This window comes from Arachis stenosperma, chromosome 1 (genome assembly GCF_014773155.1).
Source record: "Arachis stenosperma cultivar V10309 chromosome 1, arast.V10309.gnm1.PFL2, whole genome shotgun sequence".
NCBI lineage: Eukaryota > Viridiplantae > Streptophyta > Magnoliopsida > Fabales > Fabaceae > Arachis > Arachis stenosperma.
Genome location: NC_080377.1, coordinates 44760014 through 44774721, shown reverse-complemented (window position 1 = coordinate 44774721; position 14708 = coordinate 44760014). Strand labels below are relative to the sequence as shown.

The window sequence follows — 14708 nt, the reverse complement described above, 5'->3', positions numbered from 1 at the left end:
CCAGAATGGTGCCAGACTGGGCGTTAAACGCCCAACAGCTAGCATTACTGGCGTTTGAACGCCAGCTTCTTCTCCTCCAGGGTGTGCTGTTTTTCTTCCTGTTTTTCATTCTGTTTTTGCTTTTTCAATGAATTTTGTGACTTCTTATGATCATCAACCTACAAAAAACATAAAATAACAAAAGAAACTATATAAACTATAATCATTGGGTTGCCTCCCAACAAGCGCTTCTTTAATGTCAGTAGCTTGACAGAGGGCTCTCATGGAGCCTCACAGATACTCAGAGCAATGTTGGAACCTCCCAACACCAAACTTAGAGTTTGAATGTGGGGGTTCAACACCAAACTTAGAGTTTGGTTGTGGCCTCCCAACACCAAACTTAGAGTTTGACTGTGGGGGCTCTTCTTGACTCTGATTTGAGAGAAGCTCTTCATGCTTCATCTCTATGGTGACAGAGGGATATCCTTGAGCCTTAAACACAAAGGATTCTTCATTCACTTGAATGATCAACTCTCCTCTATCAACATCAATCACAGCCTTTGCTGTGGCTAGGAAGGGTCTGCCAAGGATGATGGATTCATCCATGCACTTCCCAGTCTCTAGGATTATGAAATCAGTAGGGATGTAATGGTCTTCAATTTTCACCAAAACATTCTCTACAAGTCCATGAGCTTGTTTTCTTGAATTGTCTGCCATCTCTAATGAGATTCTTGCAGCTTGCACCTCAAAGATCCCTAATTTCTCCATTACAGAGAGAGGCATGAGGTTCACACTTGACCCTAAGTCACACAAGGCCTTCTTGAAGGTCATGGTGCCTATGGTACAAGGTATAGAAAACTTCCCAGGATCCTGCCTCTTTTGGGGCAGTTTCTGCCTAGACAAGTCATCTAGTTCTTTGGTGAGCAAGGGAGGTTCATCCTCCCAAGTCTCATTTCCAAATAACTTGTCATTTAGCTTCATGATTGCTCCAAGGTATTTAGCAACTTGCTCTTCAGTGACATACTCATCCTCTTCAGAGGAAGAATACTCATCAGAGCTCATGAATGGCAGAAGTAAGTCCAATGGAATCTCTATGGTCTCATTTTGAGCCTCAGATTCCCATGGCTCCTCATTGGGGAACTCAGAGGAGGTTGGTGCACGCCCATTGAGGTCTTCCTCAGTGGCGTCCACCCCTTCTCTTTTCCTCTCCATATTCAGCCATGTTTATGGCTTTGCACTCTCCTTTTGGATTTTCTTCTGTATTGCTTGGAAGAGTACTTGGAGGGAGTTCAGTAATTTTCTTACTCAGCTGTCCCACTTGTCCTTCCAAATTCCTAATGGAGGACCTTGTTTCAGTCATGAAACTTTGAGTGGTCTTGATTAGATCAGAGACCATGGTTGCTAAGTCAGAGGTATTCTGCTTAGAACTCTCTGTCTGTTGCTGAGAAGATGATGGAAAAGGCTTGCTATTGCTAAGCCTGTTTCTTCCACCATTATTGTTATTGAAACCTTGTTGAGGTCTCTCTTGATTCTTCCATGAGAGATTTGGGTGATTTCTCCATGAAGAATTATAGGTGTTACCATAGGGTTCTCCTAGGTAATTCACCTCTTCCATTGAAGGGTTCTCAGGATCATAAGCTTCTTCCTCAGATGAAGCATCCTTAGTACTGTTTGGTGCATTTTGCATTCCAGACAGACTTTGAGAAATCAAATTGACTTGTTGAGTCAATATTTTATTCTGAGCCAAAATGGCGTTCAGAGTATCAATCTCAAGAACTCCTTTCTTCTGACTAGTCCCATGGTTCACAGGATTCCTTTCAGAAGTGTACATGAATTGGTTATTTGCAACCATTTCAATGAGCTATTGAGCTTCTGTAGGCGTCTTCTTCAGATGAAGAGATCCTCCAGCAGAGCTATCCAAAGACATCTTGGATAGTTCAGAGAGACCATCATAGAAGATACCTATGATGCTCCATTCAGAAAGCATGTCTGAGGGACATCTTCTGATTAATTGTTTGTATCTTTCCCAAGCTTCATAGAGGGATTCTCCATCCTTCTGTCTGAAGGTTTGGACTTCCACTCTAAGCTTACTCCATCTTTGTGGTGGAAAGAACTTTGCCAAGAAGGCATTGACTAGCTTTTCCCAAGAGTCCAGGCTTTCTTTAGGTTGAGAGTCCAACCATATTCTAGCTCTGTCTCTTACAGCAAAAGGGAATAGCATCAGTCTATAGACCTCAGGGTCAACCCCATTAGTCTTGACTGTGTCACAGATTTGCAAGAATTCAGCTAAGAACTGATGAGGATCTTCCATTGGAAGTCCATGGAACTTGCAATTCTGTTGCATTAGAGAAACTAATTGAGGCTTAAGCTCAAAGTTGTTTGCTCCAATGGCAGGGATAGAGATGCTTCTCCCATAAAAATCAGGAGTAGGTGCAGTAAAGTCACCCAGCACCTTCCTTGCATTGTTTGCATTATTGTTGTTTTCGGCTGCCATGTCTTCTTCTTCTTTGAAGAATTCGGTCAGGTCCTCTAAAGAGAGTTGTGCTTTGGCTTCTCTTAGTTTTCTCTTCAAGGTCCTTTTGGGTTCAGGGTCAGCTTCAACAAGAATGCCTTTGTCTCCGCTCCTGCTCATATGAAAGAGAAGAGAACAAGAAAATATGGAATCCTCTATGTCACAGTATAGAGATTCCTTGAGGTGTCAGAGGAAAAGAAAAATGAAAGACAGAGGTAGAAAATTCGAACTTATCAAAGAAGATGGAGTTCGAATTTTGCATTAAAGAATAGTGTTAGTCCATGAATAGAAGGATGTGAGAAGAAGGGAAGTAATTTTCGAAAATTTAAGTAAAAGATTTTGAAAACATTTTGAAAAACACTAATTGATTCTCAAAAACTAAGAATAGAAAAAGAATCAAGTGTTTTTTGAAAGAGATTTGAAATTAGAAATTAAAAAGATTTGATTGAAAACTATTTTGAAAAAGATGTGATTAAAAAGATATGATTGGTTTTAAAAACATGTAATTGATAAGATATGATTTGAAAAACATTTTAAAAAGATTTGATTTTAAAAATTAATGACTTGCCTAACAAGAAAAGATATGATTCAAACATAAAACCTTCCTCAACAGAAAAGGCAAAAAATGTTCAATCAAATCATTAATTGTTAGTAAGTATCTTTGAAAAAGGAAAGAAATTGATTTTGAAAATATTTGATTGAAAAGATATGGTTTGAAAAAGATTTGATTTTGAAAAACTTTGAAAACTTGAAAAAAATTGATTTGAAAAACAAAATCTTCCCCCTAGCACCATCCTGGCGTTAAACGCCCAGAATGGTATTCATTCTGGCGTTTAACGCCCAAAATGCACCCTTTTTGGGCGTTAAACGCCCAACCAGGTACCCTGGCTGGCGTTTAAACGCCAGTCTGCCTTCTTCACTGGGCATTTTTGACTGCTCAGCTTTTTCTGTGTAATTCCTCTGCAGTATGTTCTGAATCTTCAATTCTTTGTATTATTGACTTGAAAAGACACAAATTAAAAATATTTTTGGATTTTTTAATAATGAGGAATAATCAAAATGCAACTAAAATCAAATAACAATGCATGCAAGACACCAAACTTAAGATGAGACTCTAGACTCAAACAAGAAATATTTTTGGATTTTATGATTTTGTAATTTTTTTGGCTTTTTTCGAAAATTAAGTGAAAAGGAAAATAAAGGTATCAAAGTTCTTAATGAGAATTCCAGGAATCATGCAATGTTAGTCTAAAGCTTTAGTCTAAAGGAATTAGACATAGCTAGCTAAGCTTCAGCAAGACATTGCATTCAAGAGCTAAATTGATGATGATCAATCAGCTTTGGTGATGATAAGAACATCACCTTGAAACACTAGAATTCATTCTTAAGAACTCTGAAGAAAAATAATACCTAATCTAAGCAACAAGATGAACCGTCAGTTGTCCATACACAAGAACAATCCCCGGCAACGGCGCCAAAAACTTGGTGCACGAAATTGTGATCACTACAACTTCGCACAACTAACCAGCAAGTGCACTGGGTCGTCCAAGTAATACCTTACGCGAGTAAGGGTCGATCCCACGGAGATTGGTGGTATGAAGCAAGCTATGGTCATCTTGTAAATCTCAGTCAGGCAGACTCAAATGTATAATGGTGATGAACGAAAATAACATAAAGATAAAGATAGAGATACTTATGTAATTCATTGGTAGGAACTTCAGATAAGCGCATGAAGATGCCTTCCCTTCCGTCTCTCTGCTTTCCTACTATCTTCATCCAATCCTTCTTACTCCTTTCCATGGCAAGCTCGTGTAGGGTTTCACTGTTGTCAGCAGCTACCTCCCATCCGCGCAGTGAAAGCTAATGCTCTTACACTCTGTCACAGTGCGGCCAATCACCGGTTTGGTTCCCTCCCCTACCGGAATAGAATAACTCTTTTGCGTCTGTCACTAACGCCCAGTAGGTTACAGGTTTGAAGCACGTCACAGTCATTCAATCATTGAATCCTACTCAGAATACCACAGACAAGGTTTAGACCTTCCGGATTCTCTTGAATGCCGCCATCAGGTCCTGCCTATACCACGAAGATTCCGATTAAAGAATCCAAGAGATATTCACTAAGCCTCAGATGCTTGTAGAACAAGAATGGTTGTCAGTCACCTTGTTCATGAGTGAGAATGATGATGAGTGTCACGGATCATCACATTCATCAAGTTGAAGAACAAGTGATATCTTAGAACAAGAACAAGCGGAATTGAATGGAAGAACAATAGTAATTGCATTAATACTCGAGGTACAGCAGAGCTCCACACCTTAATCTATGGTGTGTAGAAACTCCACCGTTGAAAATACATAAGCATAAGGTCTAGGCATGGCCGAATGGCCAGCCTCCCAATGATCTAAGATAGCATAAAACTCAAAGATAGCTACCAAGATGTCAAATACAATAGTACAAGATCCTACTTATAGAAAACTAGTAGCCTAAGGTGTACAGAAATGAGTAAATGACATAAAAATCCACTTCCGGGCCCACTTGGTGTGTGCTTGGGCTGAGCAATGAAGGAATTTCGTGTAGAGACTCTTCTTGGAGTTAAACGCCAGCTTTTAATCCAGTTTGGGCGTTTAACTCCCATTTAGGTGCCAGTTCCGGCGTTTAACGCTGGAATTTCTGTAGGTGACTTTGAACGCCGGTTTGGGCCTTCAAATCTTGGGCAAAGTATGGACTATTTATATTGCTGGAAAGCCCAGGATGTCTACTTTCCAACGCCGTTGAGAGCGCGCCAATTGGGCTTCTGTAGCTCCAGAAAATCCACTTCGAGTGCAGGGAGGTCAGAATCCAACAGCATCTGCAGTCCTTTTCAGTCTCTGAATCAGATTTTTGCTCAGGTCCCTCAATTTCAGCCAGAAAATACCTGAAATCACAGAAAAACACACAAACTCATAGTAAAGTCCAGAAAAGTGAATTTTAACTAAAAACTAATAAAATATAATAAAAACTAAACTAAAACTACCAAAAACATACTAAAAACAATGCCAAAAAGCGTACAAATTATCCGCTCATCACCTTCCGTCTCTCTGCTTTCCTACTGTCTTCATCCAATCCTTCTTACTCCTTTCCATGGCAAGCTCATGTAGGGTTTCACCGTTGTCAGTGGCTACCTCCCATCCTCTCAGTGAAAATGTTCCTATGCTCTGTCACAGCATATGGCTAATCAGCTGTCGGTTCTCGGTCAGGCCGGAATAAAATCCATCGATCCTTTTGCGTCTGTCACTAACGCCCCGCCTGCTAGGAGTTTGAAGCACATCACAGTCATTCAATCATTGAATCCTACTCAGAATACCACAGACAAGGTTAGACCTTCCGGATTCTCTTGAATGCCGCCATCAGTTCTCGCCTATACCACGAAGACTCTGATCTCACGGAATGGCTGGCTCGTTTGTCAGGCGAGCACTCGGTTGTCAGGCGATCAACCATGCATCGTGTATCAGGAATCCAAGAGATAAACACTAGAGCCTTGATTGCGTGTAGAACAAAAGTGGTTGTCAGTCACCTTGTTCATAAGTGAGAATGATGATGAGTGTCACGGATCATCACATTCATCAAGTTGAAGAACAAGTGATATCTTGGACAAAGAACAAGCGGAATTGAATAGAAGAACAATAGTAATTGCATTAATACTCGAGGTACAGCAGAGCTCCACACCTTAATCTATGGTGTGTAGAAACTCCACCGTTGAAAATACATAAGAACAAGGTCTAGGCATGGCCGTGAGGCCAGCCTCCCAAATGATCTAAGAACTAGATGTCCAAAGATGATCAAAGGATCTAAAAATAATCCAAAGATGAAAAATACAATAGTAAAAGGTCCTACTTATAGAAAACTAGTAGCCTAGGGTGTACAGAGATGAGTAAATGACATAAAAATCCACTTCCGGGCCCACTTGGTGTGTGCTTGGGCTGAACAATGAAGCATTTTCGTGTAGAGACTCTCCTTGGAGTTAAACGCCAGCTTTGGTGCCAGTTTGGGCGTTTAACTCCCAATTAGGTGCCAGTTCCGGCGTTTAACGCTGGAATTTCTGTAGGTGACTTTGAACGCCGGTTTGGGCCATCAAATCTTGGGCAAAGTATGGACTATCATATATTGCTGGAAAGCCCAGGATGTTTACTTTCCAACGCCGTTAAGAGCGCGCCAATTGGGCTTCTGTAGCTCCAGAAAATGCACTTCGAGTGCAGGGAGGTCAGAATCCAACAGCATCTGCAGTCCTTTTGAGTCTCTGAATCAGATTTTTGCTCAGATCCCTCAATTTCAGCCAGAAAATACCTGAAATCACAGAAAAACACACAAACTCATAGTAAAGTCCAGAAAAGTGAATTTTAACTAAAAACTAATAAAAATATAATAAAAACTAAACTAAAACTACCAAAAACATACTAAAACAATGCCAAAAAGCGTACAAATTATCCGCTCATCACCTTCCGTCTCTCTGCTTTCCTACTGTCTTCATCCAATCCTTCTTACTCCTTTCCATGGCAAGCTCATGTAGGGTTTCACCGTTGTCAGTGGCTACCTCCCATCCTCTCAGTGAAAATGTTCCTATGCTCTGTCACAGCATATGGCTAATCAGCTGTCGGTTCTCGGTCAGGCCGGAATAAAATCCATCGATCCTTTTGCGTCTGTCACTAACGCCCCGCCTGCTAGGAGTTTGAAGCACATCACAGTCATTCAATCATTGAATCCTACTCAGAATACCACAGACAAGGTTAGACCTTCCGGATTCTCTTGAATGCCGCCATCAGTTCTCGCCTATACCACGAAGACTCTGATCTCACGGAATGGCTGGCTCGTTTGTCAGGCGAGCACTCGGTTGTCAGGCGATCAACCATGCATCGTGTATCAGGAATCCAAGAGATAAACACTAGAGCCTTGATTGCGTGTAGAACAAAAGTGGTTGTCAGTCACCTTGTTCATAAGTGAGAATGATGATGAGTGTCACGGATCATCACATTCATCAAGTTGAAGAACAAGTGATATCTTGGACAAAGAACAAGCGGAATTGAATAGAAGAACAATAGTAATTGCATTAATACTCGAGGTACAGCAGAGCTCCACACCTTAATCTATGGTGTGTAGAAACTCCACCGTTGAAAATACATAAGAACAAGGTCTAGGCATGGCCGTGAGGCCAGCCTCCCAAATGATCTAAGAACTAGATGTCCAAAGATGATCAAAGGATCTAAAAATAATCCAAAGATGAAAAATACAATAGTAAAAGGTCCTACTTATAGAAAACTAGTAGCCTAGGGTGTACAGAGATGAGTAAATGACATAAAAATCCACTTCCGGGCCCACTTGGTGTGTGCTTGGGCTGAACAATGAAGCATTTTCGTGTAGAGACTCTCCTTGGAGTTAAACGCCAGCTTTGGTGCCAGTTTGGGCGTTTAACTCCCAATTAGGTGCCAGTTCCGGCGTTTAACGCTGGAATTTCTGTAGGTGACTTTGAACGCCGGTTTGGGCCATCAAATCTTGGGCAAAGTATGGACTATCATATATTGCTGGAAAGCCCAGGATGTCTACTTTCCAACGCCGTTAAGAGCGCGCCAATTGGGCTTCTGTAGCTCCAGAAAATGCACTTCGAGTGCAGGGAGGTCAGAATCCAACAGCATCTGCAGTCCTTTTGAGTCTCTGAATCAGATTTTTGCTCAGATCCCTCAATTTCAGCCAGAAAATACCTGAAATCACAGAAAAACACACAAACTCATAGTAAAGTCCAGAAAAGTGAATTTTAACTAAAAACTAATAAAAATATAATAAAAACTAAACTAAAACTACCAAAAACATACTAAAAACAATGCCAAAAAGCGTACAAATTATCCGCTCATCACCTTCCGTCTCTCTGCTTTCCTACTGTCTTCATCCAATCCTTCTTACTCCTTTCCATGGCAAGCTCATGTAGGGTTTCACCGTTGTCAGTGGCTACCTCCCATCCTCTCAGTGAAAATGTTCCTATGCTCTGTCACAGCATATGGCTAATCAGCTGTCGGTTCTCGGTCAGGCCGGAATAAAATCCATCGATCCTTTTGCGTCTGTCACTAACGCCCCGCCTGCTAGGAGTTTGAAGCACATCACAGTCATTCAATCATTGAATCCTACTCAGAATACCACAGACAAGGTTAGACCTTCCGGATTCTCTTGAATGCCGCCATCAGTTCTCGCCTATACCACGAAGACTCTGATCTCACGGAATGGCTGGCTCGTTTGTCAGGCGAGCACTCGGTTGTCAGGCGATCAACCATGCATCGTGTATCAGGAATCCAAGAGATAAACACTAGAGCCTTGATTGCGTGTAGAACAAAAGTGGTTGTCAGTCACCTTGTTCATAAGTGAGAATGATGATGAGTGTCACGGATCATCACATTCATCAAGTTGAAGAACAAGTGATATCTTGGACAAAGAACAAGCGGAATTGAATAGAAGAACAATAGTAATTGCATTAATACTCGAGGTACAGCAGAGCTCCACACCTTAATCTATGGTGTGTAGAAACTCCACCGTTGAAATACATAAGAACAAGGTCTAGGCATGGCCGTGAGGCCAGCCTCCCAAATGATCTAAGAACTAGATGTCCAAAGATGATCAAAGGATCTAAAAATAATCCAAAGATGAAAAATACAATAGTAAAAGGTCCTACTTATAGAAAACTAGTAGCCTAGGGTGTACAGAGATGAGTAAATGACATAAAAATCCACTTCCGGGCCCACTTGGTGTGTGCTTGGGCTGAACAATGAAGCATTTTCGTGTAGAGACTCTCCTTGGAGTTAAACGCCAGCTTTGGTGCCAGTTTGGGCGTTTAACTCCCAATTAGGTGCCAGTTCCGGCGTTTAACGCTGGAATTTCTGTAGGTGACTTTGAATGCCGGTTTGGGCCATCAAATCTTGGGCAAAGTATGGACTATCATATATTGCTGGAAAGCCCAGGATGTCTACTTTCCAACGCCATTAAGAGCGCGCCAATTGGGCTTCTGTAGCTCCAGAAAATGCACTTCGAGTGCAGGGAGGTCAGAATCCAACAGCATCTGCAGTCCTTTTGAGTCTCTGAATCAGATTTTTGCTCAGATCCCTCAATTTCAGCCAGAAAATACCTGAAATTACAGAAAAACACACAAACTCATAGTAAAGTCCAGAAAAGTGAATTTTAACTAAAAACTAATAAAAATATACTAAGAACTCAACTAAAACTACTAAAAACATACTAAAAACAATGCCAAAAAGGGTACAAATTATCCGCTCATCACAACACCAAACTTAAATTGTTGCTTGTCCCCAAGCAACTAAAGATCAAATAAGATAAAAAGAAGAGAATATGCAATGAACTCCAAAAACATCTATGAAGATCAGTATTAATTAGATGAGCGGGGCTTTTAGCTTTTTGCCTCTAAATAGTTTTGGCATCTCACTTTATCCTTTGGAACTCAGAATGATTGGCTTCTTTAGGAACTCAGAATCCAGATAGTGTTATTGATTCTCCTAGTTAAGTATGATGATTCTTGAACACAGCTACTTATTGAGTCTTGGCCGTGGCCCAAAGCACTCTGTCTTCCAGTATTACCACCGGATACATACATGCCACAGACACATAGTTGGGTGAACCTTTTCAGATTGTGACTCAGCTTTGCTAAAGTCCCCAATTAGAGGTGTCCAGGGTTCTTAAGCACACTCTTATTGCCTTGGATCACAACTTTCTTTTTTTCTTTTTCTTTCTTTTTCTCCCTTTTTTTTCGGTTTTTTTTTTCACTTGCTTCTTCTTTTTTTTTTGTATTCACTGCTTTTTCTTGCTTCAAGAATCATTTTTATGATTTTTCAGATCCTCAGTAACATGTCTCCTTTTTCATCATTCTTTCAAGAGCCAACATTCATGAACCACAAATTCAAAAGACATATGCACTGTTCAAGCATACATTCAGAGAACAAAAGTATTGCCACCACATCAAAATAATTAAACTGTTATAAAATTCAAAATTCATGCAATTCTTTTCTTTTTCAATTAAGAACAGTTGTTTATTTAAGAAAGGTGATGGATTCATAGGACATTCATAACTTTAAGGCATAGACACTAAGACACTAATGATCATAAGACATAAACATGGATAACATAAGCATGAAAATTTCGAAAAACAAGAAAATAAAGAACAAGGAGATTAAAGAACGGGTCCACCTTAGTGATGGCGGCTTGTTCTTCCTCTTGAAGGTCTTATGGAGTGCTTGAGCTCCTCAATGTCTCTTCCTTGTCTTTGTTGCTCCTCTCTCATGATTCTTTGATCTTCTCTAATCTCATGGAGGAGAATGGAGTGTTCTTGGTGCTCCACCCTTAGTTGTCCCATGTTGGAACTCAATTCTCCTAGGGAGGTGTTTAGTTGCTCCCAATAGTCTTGTGGAGGAAAGTGCATCTTTTGAGGCATCTCAGGGATCTCATGATGAGAGGGGTCTCTTGTTTGCTCCATCCTTTTCTTGGTGATGGGCTTGTCCTCATCAATGGGGGTGTCTCCTTCTATGTCAACTCCCACTGAATAACAGAGGTGACAAATGAGATGAGGAAAGGCCAACCTTGCCAAGGTGGAAGACTTGTCCGCCACCTTGTAGAGTTCTTGGGCTATGACCTCATGAACTTCCACTTCTTCTCCAATCATGATGCTATGAATCATGATGGCCCGGTCTAGAGTAACTTCGGACCGGTTGCTAGTGGGAATGATCGAGCGTTGGATAAACTCCAACCATCCTCTAGCCACGGGCTTGAGGTCATGCCTTCTCAATTGAACCGGCTTCCCTCTTGAATCTCTCTTCCATTGTGCGCCCTCTTCACATATAACTGTGAGGGCTTGGTCCAACCTTTGATCAAAGTTGACCCTTCTAGTGTAAGGATGTTCATCTCCTTGTATCATGGGCAAGTTGAATGCTAACCTTACATTTTCCGGACTAAAATCCAAGTATTTCCCCCGAACCATAGTAAGATAATTCTTTGGATCCGGGTTCACACTTTGATCATGGTTCTTGGTGATCCATGCATTGGCATAGAACTCTTGAACCATCAAGATTCCGACTTGTTGAATGGGGTTGGTAAGCACTTCCCAACCTCTTCTTCGGATCTCATGGCGGATCTCCGGATATTCACCCTTTTTGAGTGAAAAGGGGACTTCGGGGATCACCTTCTTCAAGGCCACAACATCATAGAAGTGGTCTTGATGCAACCTTGAGATGAATCTATCCATCTCCCATGACTCGGAGGTGGAGGCTTTTGCCTTCCCCTTCCTCTTTCTAGAGGTTTCTCCGGCCTTGGATGCCATAAATGGTTATGGAAAAACAAAAAGCTATGCTTTTACCACACCAAACTTAAAAGGTTTGCTCGTCCTCGAGCAAAAGAAGAAAGAAGAGAGTAGAAGAAGAAGAAATGAGGAAGAAGGGAGTGGCTTATGTATTCGGCCAAGGAGGGGGAGAAGTGGTGCTTAGGTTGTGTGAAAATGAAGGGGTGAAGAAGGGTTTATATAGGAGAGGGGGGAGATGGGGTTCGGCCATTATGGGTGGGTTTGGGAGGGAAAGTGGTTTGAATTTGAAGGGTGAGGTTGGTGGGGTTTTATGAAGGATGGATGTGAGTGGTGAAGAGAAAGATGGGATTTGATAGGTGAGGGGTTTTTGGGGAAGAGGTATTGAGGTGATTGGTGAATGGGTGAAGAAGAGAGAGAGAGTGGTGGGGTTGGTGGGGATCCTGTGGGGTCCACAGATCCTGTGGTGTCAAGGAAAAGTCATCCCTGCACCAAATGGCATTCAAAATCACGTTTTGAGCCATTTCTGGCGTTAAACGCCGGGCTGGTGCCCATTCCTGGCGTTTAACGCCAGGTTCTTGCCCTTTTCTGGCGTTTAACGCCAGTCTGGTGCCCCTTTCTGGCGTTAAACGCCCAGAATGGTGCCAGACTGGGCGTTAAACGCCCAACTGCTAGCCTCACTGGCGTTTAAACGCCAGTGGGTTCTTCCTCCAGGGTGTGCTGTTTTTCTTCCTATTTTTCATTCTGTTTTTGCTTTTTCAATGGATTTTGTGACTTCTTATGATCATCAACCTACAAAAAACATAAAATAACAAAAGAAAATATATAAAATATAATCATTGGGTTGCCTCCCAACAAGCGCTTCTTTAATGTCAGTAGCTTGACAGAGGGCTCTCATGGAGCCTCACAGATACTCAGAGCAATGTTGGAACCTCCCAACACCAAACTTAGAGTTTGAATGTGGGGGTTCAACACCAAACTTAGAGTTTGGTTGTGGCCTCCCAACACCAAACTTAGAGTTTGACTGTGGGGGCTCTGCTTGTCTCTGATTTGAGAGAAGCTCTTCGTGCTTCCTCTCCATGGTGACAGAGGGATATCCTTGAGCCTTAAACACAAAGGATTCTTCATTCACTTGAATGATCAGTTCACCTCCATCAACATCAATCACAGCCTTTGCTGTGGCTAGGAAGGGTCTGCCAAGGATGATGTTTTCATCCATGCACTTCCCAGTCTCTAGGACTATGAAATCAGTAGGGATGTAATGGTCTTCAATTTTTACCAAAACATTCTCTACAAGTCCATGAGCTTGTTTTCTTGAGTTGTCTGCCATCTCTAGTGAGATTCTTGCAGCTTGCACCTCAAAGATCCCTAGCTTCTCCATTACAGAGAGAGGCATAAGGTTTACACTTGACCCTAAGTCACACAGAGCCTTCTTGAAGGTCATGGTGCCTATGGTACAAGGTATGGAAAACTTCCCAGGATCTTGTCTCTTTTGAGGTAATTTCTGCCTAGACAAGTCATCCAGTTCTTTGGTGAGCAAAGGGGGTTCATCCTCCCAAGTCTCATTTCCAAATAACTTGTCATTTAGCTTCATGATTGCTCCAAGGTATTTAGCAACTTGCTCTTCAGTGACATACTCATCCTCTTCAGAGGAAGAATACTCATCAGAGCTCATGAATGGCAGAAGTAAATCCAATGGAATCTCTATGGTCTCATTTTGAGCCTCAGATTCCCATGGTTCCTCATTAGGGAACCCATTGGAGGTCAGTGCACGCCCATTGAGGCCTTCCTCAGAGGCGTACACTGCCTCTTCTTCTTCTCCAAATTCGGCCATGGTTATGGCCTTGCACTCTCCTTTTGGATTTTCTTCTGTATTACTTGGGAGAGTACTAGGAGGGAGTTCAGTAACTTTCTTGCTCAGCTGTCCCACTTGTGCCTCCAAATTCCTAATGGAAGACCTTGTTTCAGTCATGAAACTTTGAGTGGTTTTGATTAGATCAGAGACCATGGTTGCTAAGTCAGAGGGGTTCTGCTTAGAATTCTCTGTCTGTTGCTGAGAAGATGATGGAAAAGGCTTGCCATTGCTAAACCTGTTTCTTCCACCATTATTGTTGTTGAAACCTTGTTGAGGTCTCTCTTGATTCTTCCATGAGAAATTTGGGTGATTTCTCCATGAAGAATTATAGGTGTTTCCATAGGGTTCTCCTAGGTAATTCACCTCTTCCATTGAATGGTTCTCAGGATCATAAGCTTCTTCTTCAGATGAAGCATCCTTAGTACTGCCAGGTGCATTTTGCATTCCAGACAGACTTTGAGAAATCAAATTGACTTGTTGAGTCAATATTTTATTCTGAGCCAATATGGCATTCAGAGTATCAATCTCAAGAACTCCTTTCTTCTGATTAGTCCCATTGTTCACAGGATTCCTTTCAGAAGTGTACATGAATTGGTTATTTGCAACCATTTCAATTAGCTCTTGAGCCTCTGTAGGCGTCTTCTTCAGATGAAGAGATCCTCCAGCAGAGTTATCCAAAGACATCTTGGATAGTTCAGAGAGACCATCATAGAAAATACCTATGATGCTCCATTCAGAAAGCATATCAGATGGACATTTTCTGATCAATTGTTTGTATCTTTCCCAAGCTTCATAGAGGGATTCTCCATCCTTCTGTCTGAAGGTTTGGACTTCCACTCTAAGCTTACTCCATTTTTGAGGTGGAAAGAACTTTGCCAAGAAGGCATTGACTAGCTTTTCCCAAGAGTCCAGGCTTTCTTTAGGTTGAGAGTCCAACCATATTCTAGCTCTGTCTCTTACAGCAAAAGGGAATAGCATCAGTCTGTAGACCTCAGGGTCAACCCCATTAGTCTTGACTGTGTCACAGATTTGTAAGAACTCAGCTAAG

General features: G+C 41.7%; 2 non-coding genes across 2 annotated transcripts; both read left to right on the top strand.

Annotated features, from left to right (window-relative positions):
• The first annotated feature begins 1960 nt into the window (after positions 1–1960).
• On the top strand, positions 1961–2068 carry LOC130951954 (small nucleolar RNA R71). Its single transcript, XR_009074162.1, has one exon. It is a non-coding gene; the product is annotated as a small nucleolar RNA R71 (small nucleolar RNA).
• Positions 2069–14398: 12330 nt separating this feature from the next.
• Positions 14399–14506, top strand: LOC130954983 (small nucleolar RNA R71). Its single transcript, XR_009076542.1, has one exon. It is a non-coding gene; the product is annotated as a small nucleolar RNA R71 (small nucleolar RNA).
• Positions 14507–14708: the final 202 nt, after the last annotated feature.